A 17,791-nucleotide genomic window follows, 5' to 3' on the forward strand; every position below is an offset into this window, starting at 1 on the left:
GATTATATAAAAGAATGTCCTTGCTCTTAGGAAATACACACTAAAGTATTTTGGAGTAAAAAGGTTTCCTGTCTGTCTGCAACTTATCAGATGGTTTGAGAACACATAAGTGTTTACACATATGTGCATATATATAAAGAAAGATTATAAAGCATATGTGATAAAATGTAACATTTGGGGAAATCTGAATGAAGGGTATACAGAACTACTTCCTACCATTTCTGCAACTTTAAGTTTGACATTATTTTAAAATAAAGTAAAACAAACAAAAAAGACTTGTGGCCCTTTGATAATCCCTTGGATATAGATTTGGATTTGGGAAAGCAACCATGCTATTAACCTAGATCTCACTAGGCCCCAAAGACCCAGGGCACTATAAAGGTGCAGACTGTGTCTGGTGGAATTAGATAATTTTTGAGACTTTCCTTGACCAACTCAAAATTCTTTTTTTTTTTTTTTTTAATTTTTATTTATTTATTTGACAGTGAGAGACACAGCGAGAGAGGGAACACAAGCAGGGGGAGTGGGAGAGGGAGAAGCAGGCTTCCCTCCGAGCAGGGAGCCCGATGTGGGGCTCGATCCCAGGACCCTGGGATCATGACCTGAGCCGAAGGCAGACGCTTAACGACTGAGCCACCCAGGCGCCCGACCAACTCAAAATTCTTTAGGAATTTGCAGGAATATTCCCGTAAGCATTTAGAAGACCCTGCAGGGAATGACCCCTATCACTCTGATTATAACATCACAGGTATAGAAGGTAGCAGTTTGCCACAAAATATTGCTTTTCTCAGAAACAGTAAGTCAGCAGAGAATGATACTATGGCCCAGCCACTGTGAGGAGTGCTATCTATATACTGTCCTACTGAATACTCTCAACTCCAGTATAATCTCCATCTTAAAATGAGGAAGCAAACTTAAAAAGCAAAATACCTAAGTGGGGAGGAGGATAAGGGAGATGACAATAATAAAATAAGTTTAATTGGATTGTTACAAAAATTTAATGAGGTAATATTTCTCACACACACAATTAGAACACTGCCTAGCAAATACAAAAAAACAATACCTAAATGTCTGTTAAATTAATAAAAATAAAAAATCTCCCAAAGATCATAAAGCTAACTGATATGGCTGGGATCAAACCCAGATTGACTGACTCCAAGGTTCATATTCTTAGCCACTAGGCCTTTACTGCCTCATGGCTTTAAGAGTTACTGGATTAAATGTTCAACTTTCACCTACCCTCCCAAAGTGAACCTACATGATGATCAATCTAACTGTCAGGTCACAGAGATCTCCGAGGTTAAAGGTGTGAACCAGTGCTTAGGATGGCATAGCAAGTTGGCACGGATCTTAAGTGCCCAAACTACACACTATTTCCCAGACAGCATACACCAGTTACAAAAAGCATGTTGATGCCTGTCCCAAGCCACTGCCAAGAAAAGTACAAAGTGTTTCCTAAGCCACCAGTGATCCGTAAGACTCTTTATTTAAGGGGGTCTCCATTTTCAATCTGCAAAGTTTCCTTTGCTTTGAGTTAGCTTTGAGAAATTGGCCAAAATGTGGGTAAATGCACTTTACTTGAATTATACTCATTTGCCAAGTCCTTTTCTTTTAATGGGTTTCTAAGTGTAGTCAAAGCCCTCTTACTTTTAACAACAGGTCAGAATCAAAGAGTATGTTCAACAGACCCGTAGAACATAATGGTATTTTGGCTTGTACAAGATTTTGCCACAAAATCTGTAAAGCAGAACTAGGACTCAATCATCAAATTCTCTCTCTCCACCAAGTTATAAGAAAGTGATATTTGATGCAAACAATCAACAGAAAAACTACTAGAAACTGTATCGCCTTGGGGTTAGATTCACAGGAAAAGAGACAGATTTTTTTTTTTTTTTTTAAGATTTTATTTATTTGACAGAGAGAGACACAGCGAGAGAGGGAACACAAGCAGGGGGAGTGGGAGAGGGAGAAGCAGGCTTCCTGCTGAGCAGGGAGCCCAATGCGGGGCTCGATCTCAGGACCCTGGGATCATGACCTGAGCCAAAGGCAGACGCGTAACGACTGAGCCACCCAGGTGCCCCGAAAAGAGACAGATCTTGAATGTCACTTAATTTTTTTAAATTGCTTCTATGGCTATTACCATTACAAAACTCCAAGCTTCACTTTTAGCTTATTTAACTGCACTGTTCAGAAGGAAGTAATGTCATAAGGAATACATATTCTCACAAACCGCCCGCATAAATGCCTTGGGAAACTTGCTCAATTATAGCAAGGTATTTCTTTTGCTCTAGTTTACATTGCATTTCCTCAGATTAAGTCCCAGGAAGTGCATCTCTCACTTCATTGTGGTGATTCTACTAATTCTTAACTTTCAAAACAGACAGCCAGGTCAATTTTAGAAAAAATACTGATAATCCCTCCCAAAATGAAAAGCTAACAATGACATTTCCATTATATCCCAGAACATCAGTAAAGTCAAACTCAAGAAGCCATAACTGCTCTAGAACCATAGCTACAATGACTTCAAAAAGCACTTCACATTTCTCTGAACGTATGATTTTTGCTCTTTTATACATACAGTATACAACCGGAGCATGAAAGAATGTACCCCACAATGTTTATGTTAGGTGGTAGGATAAATGTGATTTACTTTTTCTTAAATATGCTTCTTGACTTTTAGAAATTTTTTTACAGGACGCCTGGGTGGCTCAGTTGGTTGGGAGTCTGCCTTTGGCCCGGGTCGTGATCCCACGGCCCGGGTCAGGCTCCTTGCTCGGCGGGGAGCCTGCTTCTTCCTCTCCCTCTGCCTGCTGCTCCCCTGCTTGGGCTCTATCTCTCTCTGTCAAATGAATGAATAAAATCTTAAAAAAAAAATTTTTTTTAATTAGTATTTTTTTACAGAAAGTTCTTTAAAAGTTTTTTAAATGACCATAAATATATACAGTAAGAAAAAATTAGTCCTAAATAAGTTCTCATGTAAGAGACAGTATATAAGAATGAATATACAAAAAAAATAATACAAACATACATAATACATATTTGTATATCTATATATTTTTATATATACTATATACGTAACGAACATGTGTGTGTCTGCACACACACACAGGAATCAAAAGCTTCAACTACTCTCCCTTCGTACCCAGAAAGCAAAGTAATCTTACAAATGTTTCAGCATGAACTTCTGACAGGGTGATTTAGTTCAGCAATGTTATAAGTAGCTTTTAGACTCTATCAGGAATAAATGCAAAGACATCATTAGTCAATACTTCCCTACTCATTAAAACTGTAAAGCATTTTCCCCCTGACACTTCAGTACAAAAATAACTTGCCAATGTTTTTTATACTACCTATTATTAAAGCAGAACTATTTCTCAATGGAAACTGAATTTTATTCTACATCTTAATTTTCTTTAATCTCCCTCAATGTTTCATCGGAAAACTTCTTTTTCCTCCCTCTTTAATAAATGGTAGAACTTCTCACACTTTTAGTATTTAGGCTTTTAGGATTCATCCTTATTCCAAACTGAAAAACCTATCTTTACTATTGAAATGTAGTTTTGTCCCTGTTTATTATTCCCGTCTTAAAATGCTTAAGGTTCCATCATTACAGAAAAAAAAGTTAAATGTTTTTCAGTCATTTCTTTGCCCTACGTAGTTACGTTGTAATTCTAGTCAGTATATTCAGTATTGGTATACAGAAAACAAAAATACAAACACAAGAACCTATTTTCTACCCCATGACAGATCCAATACAAAAAGATAGTCTCCCTGCTTCCAAGGGTAGCTTGCTTCAGTAACAGATTAGCAATTCTCCCCATTCTCAGAGCTCTTGTTACAGCTGAAGCATCTTATTCAATGTTCATTCCAGAAGTACTGGGATCATTTTATTGCTTCTCAAGTTCCTTTTCATTATGTCCTACTTATATGTGGTGGCACACATCTCAATTTTTCACTTCAAAATTATGAGACTTTAAAGAACGTATAAACAACTTGAGTCATTTAGTAAGAAATAGGTATCTACAACATGATGCAACCATCACAAACCCAGAGCAGCAAAATTCAAATTCACAGAAGGGCGTGTTCAATAGGCCCTATGTGTTAATTTTTGGCAATACAATAATGATTAAAGGCCCAAAAGCTTTTTTTTTTTTTTTTTAAAGATTTTACCCATTTATTTGAGAGAGAGAGAGAATGAGATAGAGCATGAGGGGGGGAGGGTCAGAGGGAGAAGCAGACTCCCTGCTGAGCAGGGAGCCCGATGCGGGACTTGATCCTGGGACTCCAGGATCATGACCTGAGCCAAAGGCAGTTGCTTAACCAACTGAGCCACCCAGGCGCCCAAGGCCCAAAAGCTTTTTAATCATCAAATTAAAATTAGTATTTCCAGGGTAACTAAAGTTCAAGGCACAAATATATTGGTGACTGCCAGAAAAAGCATAAGCTACCATAATAAAACTATATTAGGGGACCACCATAGATTTCCCCTCCACCTTCTGAGCAAGATACATTCAGGAGATAAGTGGTCTCTGTTCCTTTTATCAACTATAAAACCAGAAGGTGGTTCCAAATGTTCATATGTTGACATTTTAAGTACAAATACTCATTCACTTCTGGGTTCTAATCCCCATTCTTTAAGTGCTGGATATAATAATCAGAAAGAACTTTCATGTAATTTCCTTCAACTCACCCCTTGGGGCGATCACCACTTTATGATCTGAGACAGATTTTCTAATACTCTATACTAAGGGTGATTTCAGAGCATAGGCCTAGAAAAACTTTATTAAGCTTTCTCCAGATTAGACAAATCCTTCTTTTCTTATACTTCAAGGACCTTAAGGAAACTTGTTTCCCCACACAGTTCAACTGCTAAATTCAAGTCAAGTTTGAATAAACTGAGTTTTAAGCTGAAAACATTCAGTCTGGATCAGGAAGTAGAGGTAAAAGTGGAAAAGATAACCAAGTAAAGGGGCGCAAAAGATGAATGAGATTAACACTTTTTTCCATTTAATCCAATTTTAGATAATGTAAGATCTTAGATCAGAATTTCTATCTTGTGAAAAGCAATATAACTTATTGACTAAGACTGAAGACAATTACCGACCTCATTTTTTACTGCTGCCATTTCCATTTTGGACACAAGAGTGAACATAAGAGTCCTTAAGAAATACATTCCATTAATTTCAACTCAACTATACTTATTGCCACAAAGGAAAAACACACACTTCGGCTGCAAGGAAAGAAAAGTCAACCCAAACCCCTCATCATCTGTGGAGCGAATACTGAATTAGAAAACAGAAGACGGAGCTTACAGTTTGGGATACTCTTTTCACTCCTTATTCAGATCAAAACTTCTCTGTGCCTGAGGTTCCTCCCTTGTGGGACAGCGATAGTAACATCATCTTTCCTTAAAGTCAAAGGGTCCTTGTAAGAATCAAGAAAATGTGAAGATTTTTTTTTTAATAAAAAATTCCAACAAGGACAAAGATTATGTATTACAGTCATGGCTCTTCTCACATATTTGTTAATTATATTTGTCAACCTTAAACAGTTGAAAAGCCATTACTTTACAGACTTTAAGCTCTCATTCAACAAGTATTTCCTATGTATACTGTTACTTACAAGCCACTTACTGGCCCTGTTGAGATATTACATACAAGTTTAAATACGTCACACAGGTATACTCAATGTGTTTGTTGTGCAAACAACATAGCCAGGAAGGGAGATTTTGGTAAGTAAAAGTAGGATGAAAGTGTGAAATATATTTGCATTACTAAGTATCTTATAACACAAGGCATGTGTTACAAAGTTACACATTATATAACATTGTACTTGCATAATTAAATGAATTTCTCCCCAAACACAAGCTCCTTATACTTTTTATATGGAGAAGTGTGGTGTAGACCCCCAAAGTGCACTTAGTCTTTAGTAAAATACTTCAAAGATCAGTTTCATCCTACCACTTGTCCCTGGATTTTGCCCTCCTCCAACATCCCCCTAAATGTCTGCTGAAAATAACCCACAAAATAAACAAAAACCCCTAAATTCAGAGAATTCATAAAGGGTGCCTTCATTACTCCCTGTTAATATAATACTTTATAGACTGTATGTGAAAACTGGATTTCTGCTGCATTCAATGTAAGCAAAGATTCAGCTCAAGGGCAGCCTAACAATTCTACTGGGCTGGGTGGGCAATAAATATAATTAACTCTTTTCATATGCAAAGCAATTCAAATCATGACTAGGCTTACTAAGGATGACAGAAGAAAATAACACACAAATAAATACAAAATAAGCAGGGAGACCTTAAGCAAATTAGATTACTGCCTCCTTTCATTAAATGGGCAAATAAGAATCTATCCCAGAGTTAATTATTGTGAGGAATCCCTAAAGATAATGGGCTTTAGTATTACTAAGGAACTAGTAAAATAATTTCATTCAAAAATCAAATTAAATAATTAAAGCCAAACAGTAAACTTTTCATTCTCCAAGTGATAAAACAGTCACAACTATTCATTATTTCACTTATTTATTCCATCAGGAACTATTTAATGCATACATATCATGAATTATACTAGATTCTAAGGATATAATAAGGAAGAAATCAGACAAGGCCCCTGACTTCACAGAGGTTACAATGTTATGAGGTAAGACAGGAAATAAACAAGTAAATAAATAATTTCTAAAAGCAATTTTTAAAAAACAGGGGGAAGGGCCACACTATTTTTAAGAACTGTAATAAAAAAGCACTTCACAGCAAATATTTACATTCCAAGTAAATAGGTCAAAGGCCCTGAAAAGGAAAGAAGCCAAGCTCTCTCTGCTCACTAGATGCAAAGACCTTCCACTGACATTCCTGCTATGTTTCATCTCAATCTAGTCCAGAAAAGTCAGACTAGAAATATGACAGACACCAGACCTCACCTACTAGCATCTCATCTGATTCTGGTTCTTCCTTCATAATCCACAGTCAAATCTTTCAAACCCAAGTTCTCATTTGTAAACCCATTTTCCATTAAGCGCTTCCTGTATGACCTTCTGAAGTTTAAACATAACACAAGCGTGCCCTAACTGTAGGCAAAGAGTTGAAGTAATTCATGCCCAAGAGAGAAAGGAGAAAAGTGAAGCTGTGTCAGAGGTAGGGAGAACAGTAGTCCGAACAGTGCCAAGGTCTATTTCCAGCTTCAAATGGGTTGAGAGGTAAAGTTCACATCTTAAATAATGAAACAGCTTCACTGAAGCCAAAAGTTGCTCTGGAAGAGAAAGACCACCTGAGGGCTTGTCCCTACTCTTTCCATTCCTGGCGAAGACAAATCAAACACAGGGAGTAAGCAAACTTCCAGATCTACAACCAGACTGCAATTAGTGATACAGCCACAACAGTCACCACCTTACTGATTCCTTCACTATTTTTTAAGTAAGCTCTATGTCCAACGTGGGGCTTGAACTCATGACCCCAAGATCAAGAGTCACATGCTCTACTGACTTAGCCAGCTAGGCAGCCCTACCTTCACTATTTTTAATGTTTTACCTTCCTTTGTTTGCTTTTCAAGTTTTCTTAGCATTAAAATTAATTTGGGTAGCATTTTACTTCTCTAAATGGTGTAAAATTGGGGCGCCTGGGTGGCTCAGTCAGTTAAGTGTCTGCCTTTGGCTCAGATCATGATCCCAGGGTCCTGGGATCGAGCCTCACATCGGGCTCCCTGCTCGGCGGGAGGCCTGCTTCTCCCTCTTCCACCCCCTCTGCTTGTGTTCCCTCTCTCGCTGTGTCTCTCTCTGTCAAATAACTAAATAAATAAATCTTTAAAAAATAAAAAAAAGAATAAAAATAAATGGTGTAAAATTAAATATAGTACTATTTTTTCAGTAACTGCAACTTCAAATATCTAATACAATGCCCGCAACAGTATACCTATCCTGAGAGTAGAGAAAAACTGATTGAAATTATGTGCTAAAGATTTTTCCTAGGATCAAGTCACCTAATTTTAAAAACTGGTTCCAAAGAACTCAAGGGAACAAAACACCTAATGCTTCAGAGTTCTACAAACATAATTCAAATTATATGTAAAATAAATATATATATATATATATATTAAGATTTTATGTACTTATGGGACACCTGGGTGGCTCAGTCAGTCAAACATCTGCCCTCAGCTTGGGTCATGATCTTGGGGTCCTGGGATCGAGCTCCAGATCAAGTTCCCCGCTCAGTGGGGAGTCTGCTTCTCCCTCTTGGTGCTCTCTCTCGCTTTCTCTGAAATAAATAAATCTTAAAAAAAAAAAAGTTTTTTTCAGAGAGAGAGAGAGGGAGAGGGAGAGAGCACAAGCAGGGGGAGGGACAGAGGGAGAAGGAGAAACAGACTGCCCGCTGAGTAGGGAGCCCAACGTGGAGCTCACAAGGGGCTCAATCCCAAGACCCTGAGATCACGAAACCAAGAGTTAGATGCTTTAACCAACAGATGTCCCATTTGTTTTTTGGGGTTTTTTAAAAGATTTTATTTATTTATTTGACAGAGAGAGAGACAGTGAGAGAGGGAACACAAGCAGGGGGAGTGGGAGAGGGAGAAGCAGGCTCCCCGCTGAGCAGGGAGCCCGATGCGGGGCTCAATCCCAGAACCCTGCGATCATGACCTGAGCCGAAGGCAGACGCTTAACGACTGAGCTACCCAGGCGCCCCCCCATTTGTTATTTTTAAGAACCATAACAACAAGCACCCACACATCAAATGTTAAATTTCAAACACAGAAGCCATCATGAAACATGTTCATCATGAAACTGAACATGGAGACACTGGAATGAAGCTTCTCTTACCATTTCTATGCGCATATGAAACTTAGGGAACTTCTTGAAATGTGTCACTGACTGGGAAAACCAGAGCTCTGCACAGCGCATTTTGTTAATACAGGCACATACATGTCCACTCATGTAACACTGTACCAGTGAACACACTAATAGAGTACCATGCATGTCTGGCTCCATTAAATGTCACAACAAGCTCAGGTGCACCTGCTCAGTATATTCTCTCATTACAAAAAGTAACTCAACAATGCTCAGCAAAAATATAACATAAGTCGTAATACTGCAAGACATAATTTAGTGTTTTTGAGTACAGCTGATAGTGATTCAAACTTCAAAAAAATCTCCTATAGAACTTTATAAGACTAAATAATTTACTTTTATTTTTTAGTGACTGTACAATCAAAATAAAAGAAAATGAAATGCTGAGGATGACACATTAGTGTTTGATGTAAGGTATACCTATAAAATGATTCAACTGTTAAAAAAGTTTGAGTACACTGATCTCATCCAACATGCTCATTTTACAGATGAGAAAAAAACTAAGAAATGGGGAAGTCAGGTGACTTACTTATGGTCATAGATAGAGAGAGACAGAGGTGGAACTAGAATTTTCATTATACTATATGGTCCTATTTAACACAGTTCTTGTTCTAGAATTAAGTAAGGCTTCTATTAGGGGAACTTTACTTTCTCCCTAACACCTTACAAACTCAAAGATGTATTTCACACAATTGTTAATTGAGCCTAAGGTCTTATGAAGCCTCAAGTATTATGAAGTCTGTATCAGGTCCAATGTAGCTTACATTCCAAGAAGATAAGTAATGTTGAAAAATTACCATGATAGAAGATTCTTGTAAAAATGGGAGAAAGGGATACAAAGGGTAGAACTTTCAGTTATAAGAAGAATAAGCTCTGAAGATCTAATAATGTACAGCATAGTGACTATAGTTAATAATAGGGTATTGTAGACTTGAACGTTGCTGAAAGTAGATCTTAAGCTTTCTTACCCCCCTCCCCACAAAGTTAACTATGTGAGGTAATAAATGTGTCAGTTATCTATCTTGATTTTGGTAATAGTTCCATAATGTATATGTATATCAAATCATGACACTGTATAGCTTAAATTTATACAATTAAAGAGAATCCAGAAATGGACCCTCAACTCTATGGTCAACTAATCTTCAACAAAGCAGGAAATAATGTCCAATGGAAAAAAGATAGTTTCTTCAATAAATGGTGTTGGGAAAATTGGACAGCCACATGCAGAAGAATGAAACTGGACCATTTTCTTACACCATACTCAAAATGGATGAAAAACCTAAGAGACAGGAATCATTCAAAATCCTACAGGAGAACAGAGGCAGCAACCTCTCTGACCTCGGCCGCAGCAACTTCTTGCTATACACGTCTCCACAGGCAAGGGAAACAAAGGCAAAAATGAACTATTGGGACTTCATCAAGATACAAAGCTTTTGCACAGCAAAGGAAACAGTCAACAAAACCAAAAGACAACTGACAGAATGGGAGAAGATATTTACAAATGTCTTGTCAGATAACGGGCTAATATCCAAAATCTATAAAGAACTTATCAAACTCAAAACCCAAAGAACAAATAATCCAAGAAATGGGCAGAAGATATGAACAGGCATTTCTCCAAAGACGTATAAATGGCCAAAAGACACATGAAAAAAGTCTGAACATCACTCAGCATCAGGGAAGTAGAAATCAAAACCACAATGAGGGGTGCCTGGGTGGCTCAGTCGTTAAACGTCTGCCTTCGGCTCAGGTCATGATCCCAGGGTCCTGGGATCGAGCCCCGCATCAGGCTCTCTGCTCCAAGGGAAGCCTGTTTCTCCCTCTCCCACTCCCCCTACTTGTGTTCTGCTGTCGCTGTGTGTCTCTGTCAAATAAATAAATAAAATCTTAAAAAAAAAAAAAAAAACCACAATGAGATACCACCTCACACCAGTCAGAATGGCTAAAACTAACAAGTGACAGATGTTGGCAAGGATGTGGAGAAAGGGGAACCCTCTTACACTGCTGGTTGGAATGCAAGCTGGTACAGCCACTCTGGAATGAGGTTCTTCAAAAAGCTAAAATAGAGCTACCCTACGACCCAGCAATTGCACTACCAGGTATTTACCCAAAGATACAAATGTAGCGATCTGAAGGGGCACCTGCACCCCAATGTTTACAGCAGCAATACCCACAACAGCTAAACTATGGAAAGAGCCCAGATGTCCATTGACAGATGAATGGATAAAGTGATATATATATACAGTGGAATGTTACTCAGCCATCAAAAAATGAAATCTTGCCATTTGCAACGACATGGATGGAACTATAGGGTTTATGCTAAGTGAAATAAGTCAATCAGAGAAAGAATTACCATATGATTTCACTCATATGTGGGATTTAAGAAACAAAACAAAGTAGCATAGAGGAAGGGAGGGAAAAATAAAACAACACGAAATTAGAGAAGGAGACAAACCATAAGAGACTTTTTTTTTTTTTAAAGATTTTATTTATTCATTTGAGAGAGAGAGCACGAGGAGCGGGGGAGAGGCAGAGGGAGAAGCAGACTCCCTGCTGGGCCAGAAGCCTGATGTGGGGCTCGACCCCAGGACCTGGAGATCACAACCTGAGCCAAAGGAAGAGGCTTAACCATCTGAGCCACCCAGGTGCCCCAACCGACCCTTAATCATACGGAACAAACTGAGGGTTGCTGGAGGGGGGCGGGATGGAGTAACTGGGTGATGGGCATTAAGGAGGGCACATGATGTAATGAGCACTGGGTGTTATATACAACTGATGAATCACTGAACTCTACCTCTGAAACTAATAACATACTATATATTAATTAATTGAATTTAAATTCAAACATAAATAAATAGAGGGGGAAATAAATAAATATATACAATTATATTTGTCAATTATTCCCCAATAAAGTTAGAGGAAAAATGACAGGGGCGGTGGGTAGGGAGACCAAAAAACAGAAGGGGAATAAGTATAAGAATAGTACTGTGGACAAACAATGAATCATGGAACACTACATCTAAAACTAATGATGTAATGTATGGTGATTAACAACAATAAAAAAAATTAAAATAAAAAAGAATAGTACTGTGGAAGTTCAGAGGATGGCAGGATTATTTCTGGTTGGGAAAAGGAAAAAAAGGTTCAGATTTATTCAGTAATAAAAGATTACTCCAGTGTTGGAAATTAGCAGAAAAGAACTGGGAAAAGTTTGGATTTGGGATCCAGTATAGCCTAGGAAATAAAGAATCACATTCTGTTAGTATGACATCTACCTAATTATCAGTTTAAAGAAAATACAGAGGCTAGAAGAAAACACTAAATGACACCATAGGGAAATAATCAGACAAATCCAGAATGTGGTACATTCTACAACACTCTTCATTTTTTTTTTTTTTTAAGATTTTATTTATTTGTCAGAGAAAGAGAGCAAGCACAAGCGGGGGGGCGGCAGGCAGAGGGAGAAGCAGGCTCCCCGCTGAGCAGTGAGCCCAACGTGGGGCTCAATCCCAGGACCCTGGGATCATGACCTGAGCCGAAGGCAGAGGCTTAACTGACTGAGCCACCCCGGCATCCCTCTACAATATTCTTCAAAAAAATCAAATGTTAGGGCGCCTGGGTGGCTCAGTCGTTTAGCGTCTGCCTTCAGCTCAGGTCATGATCCCAGGGTCCTGGGATCAAGCCCCACATCGGGCTCCCTGCTCCACGGGAAGCCTGCTTCTCCCTCTCCCACTCCCCCTGCTTGTGTTCCTGCTCTCGCTATCTTTCTCTCTGTCAAATAAATAAAAATTTAAAAAAAAAAATCTTAAAAAAAATCAAATGTTATAGGGAAGAAAAGGGGAGGAGCTGTTCAAGATTTTAAAAGATTAGAGACAAAAACAAATGTAGTGTCTAAATGCTGAATAGATCCTAATTTGAAAAAAAATAGGTATAAAAGGGGCACCTGGGTGGCTCAGTTGGTTAAGCATCTGCCTTCGGCTCAGGTCATGATCCCAGGTTCCTGGGATCTAGCCTCGCGTCAGGCTCCCTGCTCAGTGGGGAGCCTACTTCTCCCTCTCCCTCTGTGCGCTCATGCATGCTCTAATAAGTAATAAATAAAATTTTTAAAAATAGCTATAAAAGACATTTTGGGGACAATTGGTGGATTCTGATTATGGACTAGATCTTAGGAGTGATAATGGTATTTGCATGTTGAAGTGTCAGGATGTCTATACGCTCAGTTAAGCAAATATTTAAACACACATACACACAATTAATGGGTATTAAAATGTTTGTTGTATCAGAGTCTTTCAATTTTTCAATATGCTTGAAAACTGTCATTAAAAATGTTTAAAAAAAAGAGGGCGCCTGGGTGGCTCAGATGGTTAAGCGTCTGCCTTCGGCTCAGGTCATGATCCCAGGGTTCTGGGATCGAGTCCCGCATCGGGCTTCCTGCTAGGCGGGGAGTCTGCTTCTCCCTCTGCCTCTCTCTCTCTCTCTCTGACTCTCATGAATAAATAAATAAAACATTTAAAAAAAAAATGTTTAGGTGGCACCTGGGTGGCTCAGTCGTTAAGTGTCTGCCTTCGGCTCAGGTCATGATCCCAGCATTCTGGGATCGAGTCCTGCGTCGGGCTTCCTGCTAGGCGGGGAGCCTGCTTCTCTCTCTGCCTCTCTCTCTCTCTCATGAATAAATAAATAAAACATTTAAAAAAAAATGTTTAGGTGGCACCTGGGTGGCTCAGTCATTAAGCGTCTGCCTTCGGCTCAGGTCATGATCCCAGGGTCCTGGGATCGAGCCCCGCATCGGGCTCCCTGCTCTGCGGGAAGCCTGCTTCTCCCTCTCCCACTCCCCCTTCTTGTGTTCTCTCTCTCGCTGTGTATCTCTCTCTGTCAAATAAATAAACAAAATCTTAAAAAAAAAAAAAAAGTTTAAAAAAAGAATTAGATATAATCTTGACAATGATCTAATCCATTTTCTTCTTTGAACCATGTAAGAAACTGAGCCCAAAGTACCACAGCTAATGCAGGCCCATTCTCAAGACATTAAAATTCAGGCAGGTCTGCAGAATCTTAGCACAAACTCTTTCCATGTGCCAAAAAACTAGGAGCCGAGAGACAAAAACTGATCTGGGACAAACACATATATATGTGTGCAGTAAAAAAAGTTGTGTGTGTGTGTGTGTTTTAAAGTAATCTTTACACACAACATGGGGCTCAAACTCATGATCCCAAGATCAAGAGCTGCATGCTCTTCTGACTGAGCCAGCCAGGTGCCCCTTGTGCATGTGAAAAAGTTAAACACATTTCTCACGTTCAATATATGACAATATGGTTAGAAATTACGAAAGAATAAAAATCTGTTAAAGATTGTAACAACTTAGTACATCAGAATTTTGTATAAAATAACCTCAGAATGCAGCATTAAATGGGAATGAGTTTGTTAGATGCACAAAAAAACCAAAAAAAACCCACTTAAATAGTATTACCTACATACTATCTCCCAACTTGGTCATTAATTGTGGCAATTATGCCTTCTAAAAATCTGACAACATAATAACTTCACATTTCATCTACCCTGTCCACAAACTTCTTGCCAGTCCCCCAAAATGCCATGTTTTTTCATATTTCTTTACAAGTAATTTCCTCTACATACAGGATGACCTTCTGCTTTTCCTCCAGCTACTCCTCTTTCAAGACCAACTACTTATACCACCTCGTCAGTGAAGTTTTCTGACCCTGCTCCCCACTACTCCCTGAACTTTCACAATACTTTTTTCATTGTTATAGAGGCTTTTAAAACTTTTCCTGATTAAATATATGATTCTTCCATTAGACCATAAGCTACTTGATATCACAGAGCAGGCCTTATCTATATCTGTTATATCTATTTATGGTTAGCTTCTTTTTTTTTTTTTTTTAAAGATTTTATTTATTTATTTGACAGAGAGAGACACAGTATTTATGGTTAGCTTCAAGTGCTGGCAGTTAGAAATAATAGGGGCTGGCTATTTTTAAGAGTTTCAGGAAGGATCATCAACTCACCTAAAAAACAGTGTTCACCCTGAGTTAAAAGTGATAGTTTATCATAAAGCATAACTGAGTGATCTGGACTATCTATTACTCTGCCCCTTTGATACTCTTGTCACATAGTCCAAAGCATGGAAACTATCTGAACTGATGCAAATAGGTCTGCTTTTGCTTATACTTAGGAGTCAATTACAATAAATGCAAAAAATTATCTGAAGGGTTTCCTGTGAGGACTTAATTAGAAAGGGCCAAAAGTCACTAACTCATTATTTAGTCAAGTCTTGGACAAATGTATATCAAGACCTCAATCACATTCAAGTAAAATTCACTTAAGATGACTCTGACACGTTAAGATATCTTTTTTCTTCAGACATCTAACTTCAAAAGATGTTAAAAGTTTTATTGCAAACATGCAAAAAAATGGCATTATAACACCCAATGTATACTCAGCAATATTTAACCTCTCAGCTCAATATATGGAATATATTCAAAAACAAACTTGATTCTTGCTGACTGCAAGTCAAAGTAGCTGATGCAAGGTGAAAACATGCTGATTGTTCTTGGCCAACACACATGCATCTTTAAGTACATACGCGTTAGTAAAGTCTCAACCTATGGTCCTTGAACTACCAGTGAATCATGAGGAGCTTGCTGGTAGCCTAGTATGCCCGATAAGCAGAAGCAGAAAGCTGGGTAGGGATGGTGAGGGGCGGCGGGAAGAATCAGGTGCAATGGTCCACCAAATGAAGATAAACCATTCAGGTGGTCTGCAGTAAGGAAAAATGAGAGAATCACTAAATCAGCAAATTGATCATCATGCCCAATTAATATGATCATGTTGCTTAACGAAGTCAACCTAATGCTTTCTTGCAACAAGAGAAGAATGTGTTTTGGGCAAAAACTGCAAGAGAGATAGCTGATTCATAACGGCAAAAGTTCCTTATTACAAGTGATTAACGCTCAATAATATTCTTATCAGAAGACTCACCTGAGTATAGTACCAAGAGCAAGGTGCTGCCAAAGCTTTGCACTTACAGTAAAAAATCAGATAAATTTAAAAATAAAATCCATCTATTAAAATTTTTCCATAAGAAAGAGAGGTGTTATAGACTAGGGCTATCATAAAATCAGAAGAATGAAGATCCTCATTTCTTTTTTTTTTTAAGTTTTTTTTTTTAAGATATTATTTATTTATTTGACGAGAGAGACAGCGAGAGAGGGAACACAAGCAGGGGGAGTGGGAGAGGGAGAAGCAGGCCTCCTGCCAAACAGGGAGCCCGATGCGGGGCTCGATCCCAGGACCCTGGGACCATGACCTGAGCCGAAGGCAGACGCTTAATGACTGAGCCACCCAGGCGCCCCAAGATCCTCATTTCTAATAGCTTAATGATTCTATTCATAGTATATAATACTAGCAAATGATTCCTAAATAAAGTCAGAGATGGAAAAAACAGCCCATTTAATATCCATAGGAATAATCTTTAAAAACACCGTTCCAACATAAATTCCAAGATAATCTTGACTGGGAAGAAACATCAACCCTTAATTTGCTAGAAAATTGAAAACAAAAGGGGACTAGCCCAACAGAAGGTAACTTATTAGATAGGGGCTACAACATCCCATGTCATTTTTTAATATAAACTCGAGTGCTTAAATCTCTTCCCAAAGAGGATTCTCCATATCTCAGTATTTTCCAACTGTAGCATCCCTGAGCTAAATTCAGTTCTCATAACCTACCAAACCTACCTACCCAGAGTTCCACTGGATTTCCAACCTATACCTTCTTGCTGCCTTGTTTTCCTTTTGGTCTCACCCCAAAACTACACTCCTCCTGGTAAAATCAAGCACCCTCTATTTTACAACAAGTAAATGCCTCCTGGGGTGCTTGGGTGTCTCAGTTGGTTAAGGGTCAGACTTTTTTTTTTAAGATTTTATTTATTTATTCGACAGATAGAGAGAGAGCACAAGTAGGCAGAGTGGCAGGCAGAGGGAGAGGGAGGAGCAGGCTCTCTGCTGAGCAGGGAGCCGGACGTGGGGCTCGATCCCAGGACCCCAGGATCATGACCTGAGCCGAAGGCAGCCGCTTAACCGACTGAGCCACCCAGGCGCTCTGGGGGTCAGACTTTCGATTTCAGCTCAGGTCATGATCTCAGGGTCATAGGATTGAGCCCCGGATCGGGAATCCTTGCTCAGCGGGGAGTCTGTTAGAGATTCTCTCTCTCCCCCCCCATTCCCTTCTCTCTCTCAAATCTTTAAAAAAAAAAGTAAATGCTTCCTATTTCACAGTACGTATGTCTCTCTCCAACTGGTATAAAATTTTATGCATTCTGCTTATAAAGCCTCAGAGCTACCAATGCAGAAAATATGAAAAATTTTTACTTCCACTGTCACATTTGGTATAAGCACAGACTAAATCTTCAGTCCTCCTCATGCTCAATTCCGCTTCATTTTTAATTATAGACACAGCCTTAAGAATAGAAGCATAAGAAAATTCAGTAAACAACCTCGTTAGATGATGTGTAGAAATATAGGACACTGAAAATACATAAAGAAGAGGAAATAACGAATGATATTCTTGGGGAAGAACGGAAACAAGGTTCTGTAGAGAAATGTGTTTGCTCTAACATACACTAACCTCAAAAGGGCTACTGGAATATTCTGGGGTTGAACGCTCAAGAAGTCTATCTTGAGTTTGGACGTGAGTAACAAACTACAGGTAGAATTTCTTCAGACACCACACTAGAATGAGAAGTTAACAAACCAAATTATTTTCTGAAATTATAAGAATGGTCTGTTCAAACACAATCAGATCTATAAGTTTCACAGGCAGACCTGATTTCCTATGTTTCCCAATAATTCAACAAAATTCAGTATACTAAGCACCTACTACGGTCAGGTCCTGATTAGAGGTAATCACCTCATTTCTCCATCTTCTGTGAAATTTTGA

At 38.7% G+C, this 17,791-nt stretch overlaps 1 protein-coding gene across 3 annotated transcripts in view; it reads right to left on the minus strand.

The window, feature by feature from the left end:
* UBTD2 (ubiquitin domain containing 2) overlaps positions 1–17,791 on the minus strand; it is a 64,180-nt gene that overhangs the window by 39,363 nt on the left and 7,026 nt on the right. The window contains exon 1 of one of the 3 annotated variants that reach the window (XM_032403716.1): positions 15,438–15,980. The exons of 1 other annotated variant lie outside the window; for it this stretch is intronic. The gene's annotated coding sequence lies outside the window, so the exon portion shown is untranslated. Of the gene's footprint in view, positions 1–5,312; positions 6,588–15,437; positions 15,981–17,791 lie in introns of those variants that run through there. One more of the 3 variants, XM_032403717.1, reaches the window with a different exon arrangement.

The sequence above is a fragment of the Phoca vitulina genome, unplaced genomic scaffold (genome assembly GCF_004348235.1).
Source record: "Phoca vitulina isolate PV1807 unplaced genomic scaffold, GSC_HSeal_1.0 scaffold6, whole genome shotgun sequence".
Classification (NCBI taxonomy): Eukaryota; Metazoa; Chordata; class Mammalia; order Carnivora; family Phocidae; genus Phoca; species Phoca vitulina.